The sequence below is a fragment of the Trematomus bernacchii genome, unplaced genomic scaffold (assembly GCF_902827165.1).
Source record: "Trematomus bernacchii unplaced genomic scaffold, fTreBer1.1, whole genome shotgun sequence".
NCBI classification, from domain to species: Eukaryota; Metazoa; Chordata; class Actinopteri; order Perciformes; family Nototheniidae; genus Trematomus; species Trematomus bernacchii.
The window spans coordinates 10,768,725-10,776,283 of NW_022987689.1; the positions used below are offsets into that span (position 1 = coordinate 10,768,725).

At 42.0% G+C, this 7,559-nt stretch overlaps 1 long non-coding RNA gene across 1 annotated transcript; it reads right to left on the bottom strand.

Moving 5' to 3' along the window:
* Positions 1-4: 4 nt before the first annotated feature.
* Positions 5-3,984, bottom strand: LOC117488379. Its single transcript, XR_004556518.1, has 5 exons — positions 3,695-3,984; positions 2,325-2,432; positions 1,815-2,050; positions 221-1,698; positions 5-104 (listed from the first exon to the last, which is right to left on the bottom strand). It is a non-coding gene; the product is annotated as an uncharacterized LOC117488379 (long non-coding RNA).
* Between the last annotated feature and the right edge of the window lie 3,575 nt (positions 3,985-7,559).

The window sequence follows — 7,559 nt, forward strand, 5'->3', positions numbered from 1 at the left end:
GGTGGTGAAGGTGGAGGATGTGGAGGAGGAGGAGGAAGCATCTCTGGAACAGAGCTGTTGTAGAAGGAGTTGTCCTCAGGGGCCTGAATCAGCTCCTGGTAGATCTGGAAGTATAAGGTGTTTCATTCAAATATAATTCATCACCGAACTTCCATTCAGAATCCCAATACACTCAGAGTGTGTTGTTAAGAAATATATCATACTGCTATACTGTACGTACAACTTGGGAGGAAGAGGAGCTCTCTCTGTTTCATGAAGGCATCATCACAGTCAGTCAGGTTCATGTTGAGGAGTGTGTGCTCAGTCTTTCACACAATGTTTGAAAACACCTGTGAGAAGAAGAACAAGTGAACAGAATGTAAACAGAAAGCCAGCTTTAATAACACAGATATATTTTTGCATTTTAACTGAAGGACTATATATGCGTGTGTTTCTCTGGTCCTTGCTGTTCCACTCAGGTCTCCACATGGCAGTAGGATAACATCTGTGCAGGTTTCCTTATAGAGGCTGTAGGTGGTGGTTTGACCACAGCTTTCTGTGGGGATCTTCAGGGGGAGTGGTCTTCTTCAAGTGGCTGTAGATGGAGGTTTGACCGCAGTGATCTGTCAGAATCTGCAGGTGGAGGCAGCAGCTGCAGGTTGCTGACAGAGGCTGTGGGTGGAGGCTCGGATAGCAGTTCACTTCGAGAGGTGTAGGCACAGGTGCACTGGCAAAGGCTGTAGATGGAGGTTCAGCCGTCAGCAGTTCGTCTGAACCTGCAGGTGGAGGAGTTGGCTGCAGGTTGCTGACAGAGGGTGGAGGTGCAGGTTCGGCTGAAGCTGTCTTTCAGAACCTGCAGCTGGACCCAACAACTGCAGGTTGCTAACAGAGGCTGCAGGTGGAGAGTGAGGCAGCAGTTTGTTGCTGAAGCTGCTGGTAGAGGATGGAGGCAGCAGAGAGACAGCGGCTGTAGGTGGAGAGGAGTTTTTGGAACAGGCTGCAGCTCAAGGCTGATGTGTTGTCTGAGGTGGATGGTAGAAGTAACAGGTGGAGCCTGGAGGGTGGAGCAGGTGTTCTGGCAGGTGATAACTGTTGCTGTTGAGGCTGAAGCTGATTGAGAAGACTGTTAACAGAGGAGCATGAACTGATTCAGAGGAAGACAATTCATCAGTGGTGAGATACATTAAGATCAATGAAAGTCAACTTAACTCAAACTAAATACTAACTCTTAACACTAAATACTTATTCTTAACACTTAAACTAAACACTTACTCTTAACACTGTATACCTATACTTATTACTAAATACTTAAAACTAAAGACTTAACACTTAATACTTATGCTTGGCACTAAAGACTTATCTCTGCACTTAATAAACGTAAACTTAACTGCCATACTTAAAACTTAAAACTACTCAAATGAAACTTAAAACAACTAAACTAAACTTAAAGCACAGTGTTATTTAGACATGTCAGCTTATGAGAGTGTGTCTTAGTGCTTTGCCCTTTTTGCTGGTGGATATTCGGGCTCTGGTTCACCAGAAACATCCACGTTGAAGAGCGGAGGCTGGACTCCAGCACCGTAGGACACGTCCACATGGACCAGACCGTCTTCATCCACTGTCTCTGTGAACATCGGACGGTCCAGTCGCTCCCACAGCTTCTGCTTGATACGACGACCCAGACCCAAACTATATGGACGCAGGAGACCGTTCGGGAACCTGAGAGGAGAAACACAAAATAAATCTTTATGATGAAGGAAAACAGAGAGATAGATTTCTAAGAGAGTCTAAACTCTGTAAATGAACTGACTCATTTTATTTGTGACACAACGTACCTCAGCATGTTATCCACAACTTCATGGTAGATGAGCTGATACTCCTCGACTGAGCGGTTGTGGATCCTGATAGGGTTGTCGAGGTGCAGGGGAGCAGTGGAGGTCCGGGGGCTGGGGGCCACATTAGAGACAGGGGGCAGGTCAGCAGGTTTAGGAGGAAGAGCAGCGGAGGTCTGCTTCCTTTTCTGGGGAAGGTCTGCAGAAGCAGCAGGGCGCCGGCGCTTTGTATGTGGCACCTGGAGAAGGTCAGCAAAACACGAGAGGATGTCAGACTCTAGTAAACTTCTTACTTAACAACATACTTTTATCATTTTACAAGAGGAAACATCTACATCAGATGCACTGCAGAGGATTACTTGAAATGTGAGTATTTGGGGCATTAGTCCTGTACAATGGACCTTGTCTAGTCTCAAACTATTTAGTATTGACAATATACTCCACAGTCAAACAATCTTGTGGATTAAACTGTGTACAATTCAAAGGAACAGAGTTGTGGATCAGATGTCTCACCTGGTCGTCCCTGCAGCAGGGACACTGTCTGCAGACTGCAGGCCTCCTCTGGCGGGCAGAGACTCTCCTTCCTGTCTGGTTGTCCTGCGGGAGGACGGGCACTCGACCCTGCAACAACACACACTCATGTTAGGATGAGGCTTTACAAGTACCTGCAGGATGTTCTAATATATAGTCATGTCGTAGTATGGAAATTAAATGTGTTATTACTAGTTTTATGTGCTGGAAGATTAACTTGCCAAAGATGGATGTGGTTGTTAGATAAAATCATAAATGAAGGAACATGAAACATGTAATCAAAGTCTGAAAACCTCCTCAAGACAAGACAGGTCCGGTAACAAAACAAGACCCACCTTTAGGCCCTCATGTCAGTTAATATTGTGCTTTAGTGACACATATGTGACGTGTGTGTACAATATTATATAATAAGCATATGTCTGTTTACTGTTTGAACATATAATATTGCACATGCGGTTGGCATATGATGGAAATAATGCTAAGTTAAAGTGAGTGACTTTAATTAGCTACATTCAAAGTTACAATATTAATGTATTTCAGCTTGAAGCTGGGTGATATAGCCTAAAAAGTTAATATAAATGATTTGTATTAGATACATGTATTTGTTAATATTGTCATATAGCCTAGTTTTGATGAATGCATGTGTATTTTTGGTAGTTTTTAATGCAAAGATTTATTAATTGAGTCGTCACAGTAGCATACTTGACCTTAATCTGATGGTTACAGTGTTTAATGGTAGGCCTACTTATCGTTACAGGAGACTAAATGATTTGATAAACATCATTAAACTGTGAGGTTTCTGAAAATGTCGACGGCAAAGCACATTGGAAACAACGGGGACTTTCAAAGTCATGAAATCTTACATTTTCCATAATTAAAGTGTGTTTTCTCGCTGTAATAACTCTCAGGGGGTCTCTGACTCTTTTCGGGATGTAAAAAGACTTGAGTAGAAACGCTAATTTGGAAGAATCGTCGAGTGAAAGCGGAGAAAATATGTTCGTGACCGTCTTCAGGTAGTTTTCAGGTTGTTATGGTTTAAATATTGATCCGATATTGACGCTAGTCCTGCGTCAAACCATAGCAACCATGGAATCCTCTACGTCCATTTTGTACACGCAGTCACGTTTCACCTCTAACATAAATATAAATATGAATCTGTAGATATATATAACTGGTATTAAACTGGAAATGTATAACACGCAACTTTCAGTTTGCTAGCTTAGAGATAAATCACAATGTGCAGCAGAGACAAATATCAATACATGGTTTATCGTTATCTTTAACCTAAAGACAAATCTCTGTGGAAAGAAAGTATGAAAGCACAAGTTATTGAACTATTAGTAGGCCCGTACCTGTTGATGTTGTTGTTAGTCTGATCATTACTCAAATACAGCAAGTTGAGCTTATGAAACATCTAACACTGATCTAAAATGTAAAGTACAATCAGCCTGAGATGAAGTCCATGTCTTCATATGAATTTACAGATCTGAATGCTTCCCGTGTCTGATATAAAACGTGTTTGACTCTATAAATGCTTACGTGCTGTGATTTCATTGCAATCATTATGTAAAATATAAACTAGATTTTGTTTATATTTTCCTCTGAGTGAACCATACTGTGGCAACTGAACACAAGATGGACCTGTGTTTTGTTAAGCAGAACATTAAAGAAAAGGTTTGTCTCTTTCATGATTGTTTTTTTGACAAAAGTTTCAAGTGAAGATTTACACTAATTTAATCTCTGTACATTGCCTTTTTTTTATATCACAGGGAGGGCAGGGCTCTTCTTGGGTGTATGGCCTTCCTGACGTGGGACAGGAGACAACAAGAACAACACAACCAGTGTGATCATATTTTTCATCTGAACACTAACAGCCTGAGACACAAACTGGCTGAACTCAGGCAACTGTTCATGAACGGTAAGGCAAGCATATTATGCTTTTCTGAGACCAAATTGGACAATTCCATTACAGATTCAGAGATTGAAATTGAAGATTATCTTGTAGTGAGAAGGGACAGGAACGTGAATGGAGGTGGTGTCTGCATGTACATACATAAAGACACCAATTTCAAAAACCGTACTGACCTGCATCATGAAAATATTGAATCTGTGTGGGTTGAAATTCTTTTTGACAATGCTAAATCTGTAATAGTCGGGACAATCTATAGACCACCGGAACAGAGTGACTTTTATGATACATTAGATGGGTGTTTGGCTGATGTGGGGGATGTAGAGACAATTATTATTGGAGACTGGAACACGGATATGCAACGTAAAGACACGTCCGTCTTCAAGTCCTTCAGTAGGATTTGTGATCTGCACGGCTTCAGCCAGCTAATCACCCAACCCACCCGGGTATGTGAAACAACACAAACTACCATTGATCTCATTCTGACCTCTGACAGGTCCAGGATCTCCAGTAAAGGGGTTATAGCATGCGGTTTAAGTGATCATTATATGATATTCTGTACCCGCAAAAAGCTAAAACAAAAGGCCGGCTGTCACAAAACAGTCATATCTAGAGACCTCAAAAACTACTCTAGCGAGGCCTTTAACCTAGAACTGGAGAGCCTGGACTGGTCAGATGAGCTCAGTGGTACACAAGTTGAAGAAACATGGCTTGGTTTCAAAAACAAATTCTCTGCAATACTCAATGATTTGGCCCCCCTAAGAACAACCAGGGTAAAAAATCGCGCTGAGCCGTGGATGCACTCCGGCATACTGACCGCCATGAAAACCAGAGACAAAAAATGCTCTGAGTTTCATAAAAGTCAGTCAATGCTTTCCAAAAGCACGAGCAGTGAACTCCAGGCCCACGTGACTGAACTAAAAATTGAAAGAAACAGACTAAGAAATGACGTAAGCTCCATGATCAAAACTGCCAAAAAGAATTTCATCAATGACAAAACTGAGGAAAACAAAAATAAACCCCGTGAACTTTGGAAATTACTCAATAACCAGCTTGGCTGCAGTAAAAAACTCAAAACGAGATTTTCAAACGTAAACATAAAGACAGATAACAGGCTCATCACAGACAAACTGGATGTGGCCAAGTACTTGAACATTTTTTTCACAAACATAGCCACAACTCTTGTAAATAAATTACCCTCCCACTCAGGGCTTTTTGGAGTAGATCACATCATGACCTACTACAAAAACCTAGGGGTACGCAAAGATGATTTCAGTCTAGCAAGGGTAACAACAGCAGAGGTACTCATTAAACTGAGCGCCCTCAAACCTAACAAGGCCACTGGCCACGACAATATCCCCTCCAAATTCCTCAGAGACACAGCAACCGCCATCTCACCAGTCATAGCTCACATAATTAACCTCTCCATAAAACAGGGAAAAGTACCCAAAGACTTCAAAATTGCAAGAGTAACCCCCCTGCACAAAAAGGGCAGCAAATTGGACCCAGGCAACTACCGCCCTGTTTCTATACTTACCTCCATCTCGAAAGTCATGGAAAAAATAGTATATGAACAGGTCGAAAAGTACCTCGCAGAAAAGAAACTAATCTATGAATTTCAATCTGGCTTTAGAACATCCCACTCCACTGACACATGCCTTCTTTATTTGAACGACCACATCAAACAAGAGGTGGACGAGGGTAAATACTGCGGCATGGTGATGCTGGACCTACAAAAGGCTTTCGACACTGTCAATCACCCCATTCTGATTGACAAGCTAAAAGCAATTGGTTTTGATAAACTATCGGTGAGCTGGATGCAATCCTACCTGGAGGGGAGAGAACAGATGGTGGAGGTAAACGGTACTCTGTCCCCCCCCCCTCCCAGTGAGCTGTGGTGTTCCACAAGGAAGCATATTAGGTCCGTTACTGTTCCTAATTTATGCAAATGACATGTCATCAGCATGTGACTGCAACTTGTTCCTGTTCGCGGACGACTCAGCCCTGCTGGTCTCTGACAGGAGCAGATTGCAGGTTGAAAAAACCCTCAGCTCCGAGCTCGGCAGAATCTGCACCTGGCTCGCCGATAATAAATTATCATTACACCTGGGTAAAACAGAGTCCATTCTCTTCGGTTCGAAACATAATCTCAGCAAATCCGACGACTTCTCAGTTGCAGTGGGTGACATTATTGTCACAAGTAAGAAGGAAATTACATACCTAGGATCTATTCTTGAGGCAAACCTCTCCTGTGACAAAATGGCATCCAATGTAATAAAAAAAGTCAATCAAAGAACTAGATTCCTATACCGGATCTCCTCTCTGGTAAACAAAACACCCTGAAAACTCTGGCAGGAGCACTCATTCAAGGGTACTATGACTATGCTTGCACGTCATGGTACCATAGCACCTCCAAGGCGCTAAAAATAAAACTTCAAACATCGCAAAATAAACTGGTCAGACTACTGCTTGACCTTTCATCTAGAACCCACCTCACCTCTGCCCACTTTGACAACCTAGGATGGCTTAGAGTAGACGACAGAGTACAGCTACTTGCAATGGGCCTGGTCTACAAGATCCACTACACCTCTATGGTACCCATGTACATGTCAAAATTCTTCCCAAAGGTCAAGGAATACCATGATCATAACACCAGAGGGAGCTCCACAAATCATGTAAAACCCAGATTTGGCACAAAAAAAGGGGAATACACGTTTCGCAATTATGCCACATCAAGGTGGAACGCTCTTCCCACAACTGTAAAGGAAAGTAAAACTATACTTACCTTCAAAACCTCTCTTAAAGAGCACCTTCGGGGGAAAGCATTGCAAAACTGGCCCCGGTAATGGTACAAATCTCAACCTGTCGTACAATGGACAGCTTCCCCCCCCCATCTATGTATATACTCGCATTTTAGACTCTGTTACTAACTGTATATCTGTAGACTTGGTATGTCTTAAATGTCCGGTTAGGATGTATTAGAACGAAATCTAAAATGAAAATTGTAAATAAGCCATCTGTATGTAAAAAACCACCTGTATGTAAATTGTAAATAAGCCATCTGTATGTCAAATATGTCTTATATGTCTTAAATGATATGATGAATTGGAAATGGGGGACCCTGATGTAAACAAGACGAAAGTCTTTCTCTGGTCTGCATCCCCTTAACAATTGTATGTTTTGAGCTGTACTGTACTGTACCCAATATACAAGCTGTTAATAAACTTTTCAATCAATCAATCAATCCACAGCGGTCAACATCTAGCACCCCATGATATACACGTGACTGCTTTGATATTGAATTCAAT